A 14,941-nucleotide genomic window follows, 5' to 3' on the forward strand; every position below is an offset into this window, starting at 1 on the left:
GAAATCATAAAGATCAGAGCAGAAACAAATGAAATCGACACTAACAATAGCAAAGACCGGTGAAACTAAAAGCTGGCTCTTTGAAAAGATAAACAAAATTGAGAAATCTTTAGCCAGACTCATCAAGAAAAAAAGGGAGAGCCCTCAAATCAATAAAATTAGAAATGGAGAAGTTACAACCAACACCCCAGAAGTACAAAGGATCATAAGAGACTACTACAAGCAACTCTATGCCAGTAAAATGGACAACGTAGAAGAAATGGACAAATTCTTAGAAAGGCACAATCTCCCAAGACTGAACCAGAAAGAAATAGAAAATGTGAACAGACCAATTACCAGCACTGAAATTGAATCAGTAATTGAAAAACTCCCAACAAACAAAAGTCCAGGACCAGACGGTTTCACAGGTGAATTCTACCAAACATTTAGACATGAGTTAACACCTATCTTTCTGAAACTATTCCAAAAAACTGCAGAGGAACACTTCTGAACTCATTCTCTGAGGCCACCCTGACCAAAACCAGACAAAGATATGACAAACAAAAGAAAATTACATGCCAATATCACAGATGGTCATAGATGCAAAAATCCTCAACAAAATACTAGCAAACCAACTCCAACAATACATTAAAAGGATCATATTTCAGGGATGCAAGGATTTTTCAATATCTGTAAATCAGTCAGTGTGATATACCACATTAAAAAATGGAAGGATGAAAACTGTATGATCTCAATAGATGCAGAAAAAGCTTTTGATAAAATTCAACATCCATTTATGATAAAAACTGTTCAGAAAATGGGCATAGAGGGAACATACCTCAACATAATAAAGGCCATATATGACAAACCATCATACGCAATGGTGAAAAGCTGAAAGTATTTCCTCTAAGATCAGGAACAAGGCAAGGATGCCCACTCTTGCCACTTTTGTTCAACATAGCTTTGGAAGTCCTAGCCACAGTAATCAGAGAAGAAAAAGAAAAGGAGTCCAGATTGGAAGAGAAGAAGTAAAACTGTCACTGTTTGCAGATGACATGATGCTATGCATAGGAAATCCTAAAGACGCTACCAGAAAACTACTAGAGCTCATCAACAAATTCAGTACAAAGTTAATACACAGAAATCAGTTGCATTTCTATACACTAACAATGAAACATCAGAAAGAGAAATTAAGGAAACGATTCCATTTACCATCGCATCAAAAATAATAAAATACCTAGGCATAAACCTACCAAAAGAGGCAAAAGACCTGCACTCTGAAAACTATAAGACACTGATGAAAGAAACTGAAGATGACACAAACAGATGGAAAGATATACCGTGTTCTCGGATTGGAAGAATCAATGTTGTTAAAATGATCATACTACCCAAGGCAATCTACAGATTCAGTGCAATCCCTATCAAATTGCCAATGGTATTTCCCACAGAACCAGAACAAGAAATTTTTTAATTTGTATGGAGACATAAAAGACCCCGAAGAGCCAAAACAATCTTGAGAAAGAACAGAGCTGAAGGAATCAGGCTGCCTGACTTCAGACTATACTACAAAGCTACAGTAATCAAAACAGTATGGCACTGACACAAAAACAGATACATAGACAAATGAAACAGGACAGAAAGCTCAGAAACAAACCCACGTGCTTATGGTCAATTAATCTATGACAAAGGAGACAAGAATATACAACAGAGAAAAGAAAGTCTCTTCAATAAGTGGTGCTACATATATACAATGGAATATTACTCAGCCATAAAAAGAAACAAAATCGAGCTATTTGTAATGAGGTGGATAGACCTAGAGTCTGTCATACAGAGTGAAGTAAGTCAGAAAGAGAAAGACAATTACCGTATGCTAACACAAATATATGGAATTTAAGAAAAAAAAATGTCATGAAGAACCTAGGGGTAACACAGGAATAAAGACACAGACCTACTAGAGAATGGACTTGAGGATATGGGGAGGGGGAAGGGTAAGCTGTGACACAGCGAGAGAGTGGCATGGACATATATACACTACCTACATATATACACTATCTATTTACCAAACGTAAAATAGATAGCTAGTGGGGAGCAGCTGCATAGCACAGGGAGATCAGCTCGGTGCTTTGTGACCACCTAGAGGGGTGGGATAGGGAGGGTGGGAGGGAGGGAGACGCAAGAGGGAAGAGATATGGGAACATATGTATACGTATAACTGATTCACTTTGTTATAAAGCAGAAACTAACACACCATTGTAAAGCAATTATACTCCAGTAAAGATGTAAAATAAATAAATACATACATATATACATACATAAGTGGTGCTAGGAAAACTGGACAGCTACATGTAAAAACATGAAATTAGAACATCCTCTAACACCATATACAAAAATAAACTCAAAATGGATTAAAGACCAAAATGTAAGACAGGATACTATAAAAATTCTAGAGGAAAACATATGCAGAAACTCTTAGACATAAATCATAGCAATAGTTTTTTGGATCTCTTAGAGTAATGGACATAAAAGCAAAAATAAACAAATGGGACGTAATCAAAAGCTTTTGCAAAGGAAAGGAAACCATCAACAAAACAAAAAGACAACCTACAGAATGGCAGAAAATACTTGCAAGTGATGCAACTGACAAGGCACTACTTCCAAAATACACAAACAGCTCATACAGCTCAATATCAAAAAAACCCCAAGCAACCCAATCAAAAACTGGGCAGAAGACCTAATAGACATATCTCCAAAGAAGAAATACAGAAGGCCAAGAGGCACATGAAAAGATGCTCAACATCGCTAATTATTAGAGAAATGCATATTAAAACTATAATGAGGTATCACCTCACACCAGTCAGAATGGCCATCATCAAGAAGTCTGCAAATAATAAATGCTGGAGAGAGTGTGGGAACCCTCCTACACTGTTAGTGGGAATGTAAATTGGTGCAGCCACTATGCCAAACAGTACAAAGGTTCTTCCAAAAACTAAAAATAGTTAACCATATGATCCTGCAGTCCCATTCCTGGGCATATATCCAGAGAAAACTCTAATTTGAATAGATGCATGCACCCCAATGTTCACTGCAGCACTAGTTACAATAGCCAAGACCTGGAAGCAACCTAAATGTCCATCAACAAAGGAATGGATAAAGAAGATGGGGTACATATATACAATGGAATACTACTCAGCCATAAACAAGAATGAAATAATGCCATTTGCGGCAACATGGATGGACCTAGAGATTATCATACTAAGTGAAGTAAGTCTGACAAAGACAAATAGCATGATAACGCTTATATGTGGAATCTAAAAAAATGATACAAATGAACTTATTTACAAAACAAAAATAGAATCGCAGACATTAGAAAACAAACTTATGGTACCACAGGGGAAAGTGGGGGAGAGATAAATTCGGAGTTTGGTATTAACCGATACACACTACTATATGTAAAATAGATAAACAGCAAGGGAACTATATTCAATATCTTGTAATAACCTATAATGGAAAAGAATACGAAGGAGAATATATATACATTATATATATATATATATATATATATATATATATATAAAACTGAATCACTCTGCTGCATACCTGAGACTAACACAACAGTGTAAATCAACTACACTTCAATTTTTAAAAATACTGAGTTTTGTTACTTTCTATTTGGGAGAAAGTATACAAAGTACAGCATCTAGAAAGAAAATATGAATAACCTAGAAAAATATCAAACTAATTCATCCACCCACTATCAGTCTAAGTAAGAACGAGATCAGTGTGATCCCCTGATACCAGCACCATAAGCTTCATCAATAAAACTGAGGGGAAATGGCTTCACCAGATCTTGCTCTGACCTTGACTTCCAGGACAGGAAGATGCACTAATAATTCTCAACACTCGAGAGTGAATCTTCACAACCTGGCCTGAGCGCGTTTCTGCGATCACAAGTTTTCAGACTGGCTTTCGTGATTCCTGAGACCCTGCCAGGGTTCTTCAGTGGCTCATTCCCGTTTCTGTGGTTGGCATCTTTGATCATTAACTTTTTAACACATACACAAAGATAGGTTTCAGGGGGAGAAGAGAAGGGCCCTCTGCCGGTATTTGCTATGGTTGAACATGTAAACTTTTCTCTTATGGTTCCACTTAGGCTGAGTCACGAGGAAGTTTGCCGTGGGAGACAAATGTAGTCGTGCTGGCGGGGTGGGCACTTGCAGGGCTCTCTCCGTGGCCCCTTCCACCACTTTTATGGCCGTTGGAAGAGGAGGATCATTTACACAGACTCCAATCAGAACGGGGCCCCCTGGACGTGTGCAAAGTGGACCCGATTTCTCCTTCCAGCAACATCAGTGCTGGATCTGAGATGGGGCGGGGTGAGTCACGCCAAGGTGGGCGTTCATCAAAACGGGGGTCAAGAACAGAATGTTCTTGGAGAACGAATACAGTGCGATAGAAGAAGCCCAACCAGGCGCATTCCGTGCCCCTCCTCACCCACTGGGCTGCGTGATCCTGGTGCATCGTTTGCCCTCTCGGAGCTACAGCACACAGGTCACACGGCCTTGCCAGCACAAAGGCCGCCTCCAGGACCTGGTCCACAGCAGCTTAGTAAGGGTCATTTTAAACTCCTCCCCTCTAGACACTCCTGCCCCCTGGTAAACAGGGTTTGATGGAACCACGAAAACAGCAGTGACAGTAACACAACTGTCGGGACAGTTTTGTGGGCACCCAGCGCTCACTCAGAGGACAGGTATTTTGCAGGGTGTCTCCCTGATGGCCTTTTAGAGAGCTGCCCCGTCCCTACAGCTGCAGTTCGAGATCCCTTCCCGTTGTCTGTGGAATTTGCTCCGCACTTTGAGGGTGCTGCCTGCCCCCTCAAAGTGCGGAGAGCTCAGAAGCCATCAAAGCGTCAGGAAATTATGAACAGCCCGCAGCCGGGGGCCCAGTGCTCTGTGCTGGGCAGTGAGGAGGGGACCAATGGGGCAGCGTGCAGGCCGGTTGGTACCTCCATCCGTCCGTGGACAGGGGACTGAGGAAAGCTGGTTGCTGGAGCCCTGGGGTATGTATGCTAACTGAGCTATCAGAAGAGTGGCCAGCGGGCCGGGGCGTGACATGGGCCAAGGGGACTCCATCACTCCATTTCACGGTGCAAGGTCCTGGGTTTTGTCCTTAACTTGTGGTGAGACAGGCCCTCAATCCACTTTCTCCTGGAAGGAGCGGATTTCCACGCCTCTGAGCTAGAGACAGCCTGTGTGTTAATTTCACTCTGTTTTTACAGACCTCTAGCATGCAGTGTTAAGTACACAGCCCTACCACCTAACTTAAGGAGACTGTTAGCAATTTGCAGGACAGTTGCTAATGGGAAAAAAATTATAAAATAATTTATAATTCTATTTATCATATTTAAATATAAATATATTTATATTTAATATAAATATTAAATTATATCAATATATTTAAATATTAATGTATTTAATATAAATATTATATTTATATTTATATAAATATAAATATATTTTATAATTTATAAAAAATGTAAAATAATAAAAACATGACATCGGATCCTCCATTCTGAAGAGATAAACATCAATCACCTAGTGAGAATGTTAGCATTTAATCCTATGCTTCCTGAATGAACTGGTAGAGAAGTCCTTGCTTTAAGAAACATCCCTGGTTCTTATACAGTTCACTATCTAGAACTGAATCGCACAGAACCTTTCTGAGGAATGGATGCAGAAGGAGGTGATGACAAGGGAAGCTCTTTGCGGTGCCCTGATTTGGCCATGACTTCTGTCCTTTGGCCTGGCCAAGGTGGGCTGCCTCTGTGGGTACCACCAGCAGCGGCAGAAAGAAAACATGTAGTTGCTTTTAAAGATGAAGGAATCAATCAAGCCTGGGACAACGGTTAACACAGGCTTGCAATGGATATCAGTTTCCCATCGTGGATTGTCCTTTCTGAAGCTAATATTCTAAGATGATATCCCAACTTTCCTGGACAAATTGCACTTATTTAACAGCAAGGTTGGCCCCTGAGATCCTTGGATGCCCTTTTTTTGGGGGGGGGGTGAAGTCAAGTGAACACATTTTACTGATCCCACTTCCCCTCAGTGATGTCTTTTTCTAATGCTATGGGTAGGGCTGCATTCTATCCTATTTCTTTGCCCCAAATTTACAATTGTCACTTGTCTAAACCTGGCTGCACTTTGTCAGGCTGGTATGGTTCAAATACCTATTTTAAAAGTCACCCAAAAAGCAAATTAAAATAAGAAATGTCATGTTCTTTTGTGTAGTCACATTAGTTTGACCTCTGGGAAAATGGGGGAAAATAGCTTCCAGGCAGAAGAGCAGGAGCAGCCAAGGCACTGTCCCCACCTGGATGCGACATTCAGACAGCACCCCCCATCCCCAGGGCTTGCTCTTTGCCAGTGGGCTCTTCTAGGACAGGATATCGACACCTTCAAAGCCCACACTATCAGGCACACTAATGACCTGGGTGAGGATGAGGGTGGGAGATGGCACCATTTTGGTATTCCGACCTGGTTTCTAGGGGAAAAGAGGATGTAAGTTCTTGCTGAATTTTATGTTCTAAGCGAATATCAGATACGCACCTGAAGGAAGCACTACGGGTTTGTACTCTAGGTCCTGAAAGCCACAGAAGTGGAAATAAAATGACCTACATCACGGGCCAGAAGACAGTGGCCTCAGCACCAAGCACAGAAGGAAAACACTTTGCCCATTTGATTCGAGTGTGCCTTTTGTCTATGTATTATCAGTTGTCTCTCAGGCATCATCCGCCTGCCTGTCTTTCTATCTACGAGCTCACTCCAACCCAGCAATAAAAGGAGTACTCGTACTGTAAAAAGTAGAGAGGAGGAAAGAAAGTATTATAATGGTGTTAAAATAACTGTGTAGACAGTACACACCTAAAAAAGAGAAAATGCACTGTGATCTATTAAAGTGTCTGTGTTGGCGAGCCATGAATATGGGGAGATATGAATATAGGCACGTTTGCTTCCTGCTCTAACACTTAAGCTCTTCCATGTGTACAAACTTTGTACAAGAACATTTCCATGGTATTAACTCTACTTGCGGTAACACCTGCATAATATTCCAGAATTTGGATGTTCCTTAATTGACTCGACAAAATCCCTAACATACAAAGAAAGAAAGTTGGAGTCCTGATACCATCCAGTATCCAGTCTAGATCATGGAGGAGTTAACTGAGAAAGCTCTTAGAAACATACTTAACCCAATTTTATCAACAGATGGAGGTTTGGGGCTCAAGCCTTCCCTGCCTGGCACCTATAGCACAACCATGTGTGAGGTTTGGTAAAAATCAGACAAATAAAAAACCAAACTATCCAGATAAATGTGTCTGTAGTTATTCGTTCTTGATGATCATGCAGCCAAACTTTCCCTCCACAGTGACCCCTGTATTTGATAGGATTAGACATGGCAGAAATCCCAGAAATAATAACTCTAGTTCAATAACAGTTGGAAAAGTGTTACCACAAGGACAGGCCATTCTTAATGAACTACCCAGGTAGGGTTTTCATGCAAAGAAGAAGGACCTATGCCTAAATAATGGGAAATCAATTCATGGGATGGGTCATTTATTCACTCAACAAACCGTTGTTAAGCACCTCCTACCATGGTTCCTGTTTCATACCCTGAAATGTGGAGAGGGAAATACATTGTGTTAGCCTTAGAGCCCAACGAGGGACTGGAAGCAGATCCAAAAATTGATCCCCTAAGACCCTTGCACAACTACAGGGGCAACATCACATTTGACTTTATGTAATGGCCCTAAGGGTTCCGTTTACAGAGATCCAGTGTGGATGTCTTCTCCCAGAGCTGTGCAGCTGGGGCAGTGTAATAAAGAAGGTACACACAATGAATGCTTTGATGGGGGTAAGTGCAGATACTGTGGGATCAGAGGAGAGAGGACCCAGCTTTGCCTCACTGGAAGGGATGGGATGCCAGTAAAACTCCCCAACAAAGTAACAGTAACATTTCAAAAACAGTACACAAGCAGATTTAAAAAATAAGTATGCAGAACAGAATAGGATTGAATGCTAATTTTTGCTTTCATTAAATATTTTAAGAAACTGCTCAGAGATATCTGCCCAGCCTCCAAAGACCTTCATGGGGGAAGAAACCTCTTATTTTTGAGGCACCATCGGATCTTTTCACACTGTCCTTGGCTGAAGAGGTATCTCCCTTCACCCCTGCATGCCACATGCAGTGTTTTCTTTGAGGGCTGCCAATGGCAACACTTATTTGTAATCCAGCAAACACTGGTAGTTCCATGCAGACCACACAATTAATTTTATTTTTGCCCTCAGCCAGATTTCAAACAAAGACCCCCCAGAGATGTCTGGAAAATTAATTTATTAAAAAGCAATAGTTTGATAATACACATGATGGCAGAAGAAATGAATATGTTCGATATCTTATAAAACAGTTGGCAATCACATAATAGAGCACTCATTGTCAATTTAGTAGCTTGTCTCATTATGCTCGGCAAATAGTTGTGAAATAGTGTATTATTCATGAACCAACATGTGTTAATTACTTTTAGTGCACATTTATTTTTCAAATGCAGAAGAGTTAGAGTCACCTATGAAGTCTGCTCCAGGCCCCTTTCAAAGAAAGAGCCACGAGGTGTGTTTCTTAAGTCTGAAAATACAAACTGCTGAAGCTCTGTCCCGGCCTAAGGCAGGTAAAGTTACAGCCCCTGCATTGGATTGTGTGGCAAAGGGCTAGCTGATACAACCCCCCAGCTGTAGACTCCACCCAGTGCCTCAGTCAGGCCTGACCTAAGTGGGCAAGAAGCCAGCCACCTCAGCCTCACCATGAGCTTGGCTGTGGAACCTGCTTTGCAGTGTGTTATGAGCAGACAGACAGGCAGGGGACAGAAATGCTCTTGCATTGCTAGATCTGCCTTTTTACACTCCTGCCTTTCACCACGAGGAGAATACTCCCAGAGGACCACTAGTCCAAAAAAATGAGAGCCACATCAAGTAGATATGAACCCAGTCCATAGCCTACAGTCAAATCCAGCCTGGATCAGCTGATCCTCAGCCAACAGACAGATATGTAAGTGATTATAATGATTGCTGCTTTAAGCTGCTACATTTTGGGGGTGGTTTGTTACACAGCAAAAGCTAACTGATACATGTGGCATATGCAAAATTTACTTTGGGATGCCCTGGGGGAATCCTCAAAGCAACTGGCAGTCAATCTATCTCTCCTACACTTGCTCTGGAGGGTGTCTGGCCCACGGGAATGTAAACCCAAGAGAGAAGCCACACATAGTGCAGAGAGAAAAGACTGTTTTTTCCCGTGTTCCCATTGTTTTTCCCTCACATTGACAGCCACTGAGCTCTAACTCTAACTGCTCTAACTGCAAGCCTTGATTTGCATCAAACTGCTTCTCGTGTGGGCAACTCTATGGATGGGCTCTAGGGTAAGTAGGAGGAGGAATTAATTTAGTAAATACCAGCTGACAATTCTTTACTGCGGAGCTGGAAGGAAGGCTAATCTCTAAAACTACCAGACCATGCACGGTTGTTATATGTTGTAAAAGTAATACAGAAAAATGCCTAGCGCCCTAGGCACATGATACCTGGTGGTTGTAGCAATCACGGTCATGATAGCTGTTCTTGTTTGAACTATTCGTTGACAGTGGAATTCAGCAGCAGAAGGAAGGGCAGGAAGCACCCTCTCCCATCCCCTGCTGCCAGCCAAGCCTCCCAGAATCCAGGCATCCTTCCTGTCCCTCTCCCGAATTCCCTCCTCAGTAGTACCGGCAGATATTTCTCAACCTCAGCGCATCACGCGTGGGGTTCGATCATTCTTTGCTGTGTGGAGCTGTCCTGTGTGTTGTAGGGTTTGGCAGGATGTCGCTGTAGGATGTAGGATGTTGAGCAGCATCCCTGGCCTCGACCTACTTGATGCCACTGGTAACACCCCACCCTGTGTGACAACCCCAAATCCCACAGAATGGGAGAAAATATCTGCAAACGAAGCGACCCACAAGGGATTAATCTTCAAAATATACAAACAGCTCATGCAGCTCTATATCAAAAAAGCAAACAACCCAATCAAGAAAATGGGCAGAAGACCTAAAGAGACATTTCTCCAAAAAAAGACATACAGATGGCCAAAAAGCACGTGAAAGGACGCTCAACATCACTAATCATTAGAGAAATGCAAATCAAAACTACAATGAGGTATCACCTCACACCAGTCAGAACGGCCATCATCAAAACGTCTACAAATGACAAATGCTGAAGAGGGTGGGGAGAAAAGGGAACCCTCCTGCACTGTTGGTGGGAATGTAAATTGGTGCAGCCACTGTGGAGAACAGTATGGAGGTTCCTTAGAAAAACTAAGAATAGAGTTACCATATGATCCAGCAATCCCACTCCTGGGCATATATCCAGAGAAAACCATAATTCGAAAAGATACATGCGCCCCAATGTTCACAGCAGCACTATATACAATAGCCAAGACATGGAAGCAACCTAAACGTCCACCGACAGAGAATGGATAAAGAAGATGTGGTACATATATACAATGGGATATTACTCAGCCATAAACAAGAATGAAATAATGCCATTTGCAACAACATGGATGGATCTAGACGTCATCATAGTAAGTGAAGTAAGTCAGAAAGAGAAAGACAAATACCATGATATCACTCATTTGTGGAATCTAATTTTTAAAAATGATACAAATGAACTCATTTACAAGACAGAAACAGACTTAAAGATATTGAAAACCAACGTATGGTTACCAAAGGGGAAACGTGGAGGGGAGGGATAAATCAGGAGCTTGAGATTAACGTATGCACACCACTATATATAAGACAGATAATCAACAAGGACGTCCTGTATAGCACAGGGAACTTGACTCAATAATCTGTGATAACCTATATGAGAAAATCTGAAAAAGAATGAATATATATATAACTGAATCACTTTGCTGTACACCTGAAACTAACACAACACTGTAAATTGACTCTACTGCAATAAAATTTTTTTTTAAAAGAACCACTGGTCTAGGCATCTGACTAGACCAGATGCCCCCATGTGTCGTGGTCTTACCATCCTACAGGGACCAGTCACGATATTCCGGTAACTTTCTCCCTTGATCAGTTTCCCTCCTAAGCTGATTCTCAGCCAAGCTGGTTCATATCACCTGCTATCCCTTCACATTTCCCTCCCATTCATTTCTGCTCCTGCCTATATGTGTGGTTCTTGGGATCTGACCTGCAGTCACCCCCAAAGGATCTTGACTCTGACCTTGTCTGAGGCTCTTCCTTCTTGGAGTCATCCGTAACAAGTTACCTACAGAGGTCAAGCCTTGCCTCTGGTCCCCTTGGACAAAGTCCAGCCTCCACTACCACCACAGGCAGCTTGGCAATGGCACACCGGTTTCTCCGAGCATCCAAGTTGTCCCTGGTTAGAAGAGAGATCACAAGGCAAACTTCATGCTTTTCTGGGTTCAAGGAAAGAGGTACCCTTTCTCTTTAAATTTCAGATCTCCACTGTATCCAACAGATCCAGGGACACCATAGTTCACTCTGACTTTCTGGTTTCTTTTGAATGCTTAGTTCATTTAGGAGTTTACGGTCAGGCGTTAGAAAAAGTAGGACTGGGACCATCCTGTGAATTTGAGCTAAAATATAACACTTGGGGTTGTTACTGCCACAATGTTATCAGCACTGCCTCTTGGGCCTAACACGGGTACCAGGTGCAAAGGCAGAACAGTTCTCTAGAAATGGGAAGTGGGGTTGCAGATTATTACAGGACACTCAATTTAATTTGAATTTCAGGGAAGCAACAGATAATTTTTTTTTGCAAGTAATCCCATGCAATAATAGGATATATACTTATGCTAAAAAAAAAAAGTCAGTCATCATTTGTCTGAAATTCAAATGTAACTGGCTGCCTTTTCTTTTTATTTGCTACATCTGGCCACTCGAGGCAGGCAGGATCTTTTTCTCTCGGGGTTGTAGGATCTGAACTTGACTCCACTCCGCCCCACCCCCAAACCCCAGTTCCTCTCTGTGGCCCTGGCCTTGTTTGCTCTGAGCACATGGCAAGTGGTCACCAGGGAAAGTGAGGGCTCAAAGGGAACCCAGTGGAGATGAAATGTCTTCCTGTCACTTCTGTCTTCACAGGCCGGGGGGATCTAGACACCTTTCTAGGTCTGGCTTCTCACTACACTCCCCAGGTCACAACCCTGTTGTGGTTTGTCACTGTGGCCAAGGCTGTGTCCGTAGCCACGGTGCCGCTGAAAGGCTGACTCAGGTTGTTTGGTTTGCAGCTCCTGACTTTGTAACTCAATGTTTTACCAGATTCTCCCTCCACTGCTCTGAACTTCTGCTGAGCTGGCATCTTTGCACGGACACCCAATGCTCCTATGTCAAGTGCAGCACATGAAAAATGTCTGGTCACTCTTAAGGACTTGTGTCACCAACCCTCCTGCTTTACTCGGGAATGAGGGGCTTCCTGGGACGCAAGACTGTGCACGCTAAAAGCAGTGAGGTCCAGGACAAACTGGGATGAGCTGGTCACCCCACTGGTGAGGCTGTTGGTGGTGTTCTCTGGGGCCGTGGTTTGCAGGGAATGAGGGTCTTCCTGGGACGCAAGACTGTGCACGCTAAAAGCAGTGAGGTCCAGGACAAACTGGGATGAGCTGGTCACCCCACTGGTGAGGCTGTTGGTGGTGTTCTCTGGGGCCGTGGTTTGCAGGGAACAAACCCCCAACATTCAAATTCTAGGCCACTGAATGATGCGGTTGGGTGGATGAAAGTAAATTCCAGATTCTCCCCAGTCTGTGACTCATCCATGAACGAACCATCACCTCTACCAAGAGGCCCTCCTGGACCAGTCTGTCTACGTAGCCCCACCCCCTAGACTCTGATCGTGTCTTTCATAGCAGGTCTCACAGTCAGTCACCACATATTTGTGTTTGGGCTACTTCCTTGTTGTCTGTCCTCCCCAAAAGCCAGTAAACTCATGAGGGCCACCACCCCCAAGTTTATTGCTGAAATCCCCAGAACTCGGACTAGTCCCAGCACACTGTGGGTGCTCCAAACATATCTACTGCCTGAACTAATGGTGAATGGGGGCCTTGCCATGCCAGGGGTGAGGCGCTTAGCAAATGAGAATGAAGATGCACAGCCCCTGCGCTTAAAGGGTTGGAAGGCCAGACTGATGTTTAGACAGATGATGCCAGCACAACGTGGAAGGTTGATGGAGGTATCAGGTCTGGGGGAGTGGCAGGGGTGAAGCAATACCAGGAAGGCTCACAGCAAAGGATCGACCCAAATTATTATTTTAAATTGATCATCAAGGATGGCCCAGGACTCCCTCCTCTTTGCTTGGCAAAGGGCACTGCAGGAGGGAGCATTGCCAGGGCAGTGGGGCGTGGGATGGCATGGGGTTCGGGGTCCCACATGGTGAATGTGGTAGAGGAAGACCATATATAAAGATTCTCATGCAGAAGTTGGGTTGACATTTAAGGCCAAAGATGCCTCGATCCAACATTTAACCCCAACAAGATTGGGAGACATAGTCTTCCTGTTTCTACATGTTCTGTCTTAATATGAAAATGTGCCAGTTTCCTCTTAGTTTTCCCCTTGCTCACATCCCCCATCCCTCTTCCCTGCTGTCTGCCTGGTGCCATTTTTTATTTTTTCCCCCTGGCTGTGCCTCTCGGCTTGCAGGATCTTAGTTCCCCAACCAGGGTTCGAACCCAGTCCCCTGCAATGGAAGCACAGAGCCCTAACCACTGGTCCGCCAGGGAAGTCCCTGCCTGGTGCCATTCTGACTAACCTCCGCATCGCACTCTGACACCGACCAAGACTCCACCTGCCCGTCAGGGCTTCTCTAGCCAACATCGTCCTCCCTCTCTTCTATCTGAACAAGAAACCCCTTTCCTCCAGTTTGCTGGGAAGCAATAGGCACACCTATTTAAACAATTTATACTAATCTGTGAATGACTACTTTGGGCTACCTCAATTTTGCAAAGGAGTGGGTCTGCTTTTTAAGAAGAAATCATTTACCTGTCTGAATCTCCCATTGCTTAAAAGCATCTCACCCCACAAATTTCACCAAACCCACCATCTAGCGTTCTCTCTTATCTCATGGGTCTCGACTCCAAAATCACACTGACCCCTCACACAGACACCCATAAGAATAGACGGGTAAAACAAAGTTTGAATCCCTTTGCTTTGTTTGGTTTGGTTAGCCAAGTTGTTTTGTTTGGGTGGGTGTATTCAAATATTTCTGTACAGTCTTCAGTTTGCTGTTAAGGAGAAAAAAGAGGAAAAAATGGAGTAGAAAACCTGGAAAGTGGACAGGAATCCAGTTTCCAAGAAGAAGTGGTTAATTTTTAAGTGGATTTCAGTAGGTGTCTTGGGACATCAGTTGAGCCATTTGACGCATGAAAAAATATCCAGTGGTGGATGGAACTGAGTCTATAAATTCAACATCTGAACTTTACCCAAGAAAAATGCCAAAGAGTAAAGGTTACCCAAATTGGCAATTCTTTATGTTCATCCATCTATCCATCCATCTACACATCTATCTACACCTCCATGCATCCACCTACATATCTATCTATCCATCCATCCACCTTTCAATAATTTTGACTCCTGACTCTGTGCCAGGTACTGTTTTAACTTCCCAGAGGGCTCTTGGTCTAATGGAACTCGCATTCTGTAGACAGGAGCCAGAATAATTAAACACACAAACAAAATCAATCAATAAACAAGAAAACATTAGCTAGTGATAAGTGTTACAAAGAAAATAAACCACGGTGATGGGATAGAGTACAGTGGAAAAGTGGGAGGGAGGACTGCTTGAGAACTGGTGATCAGGGAGGGCCTCCCTGAGGTGGTGACATTTCAACTGGACCAGGAATAAGATTCAGAAAGTGAGTCCAAAGA

The 14,941-nt window shown here is 43.1% G+C and overlaps 1 protein-coding gene across 2 annotated transcripts in view; it reads right to left on the bottom strand.

The window, feature by feature from the left end:
• The window catches only part of MAF (MAF bZIP transcription factor), a 364,562-nt gene that overhangs the window by 10,841 nt on the left and 338,780 nt on the right, over window positions 1-14,941 (bottom strand). The window lies entirely within an intron of this gene.

Source organism: Mesoplodon densirostris, chromosome 19 (genome assembly GCF_025265405.1).
Source record: "Mesoplodon densirostris isolate mMesDen1 chromosome 19, mMesDen1 primary haplotype, whole genome shotgun sequence".
NCBI classification, from domain to species: domain Eukaryota; kingdom Metazoa; phylum Chordata; class Mammalia; order Artiodactyla; family Ziphiidae; genus Mesoplodon; species Mesoplodon densirostris.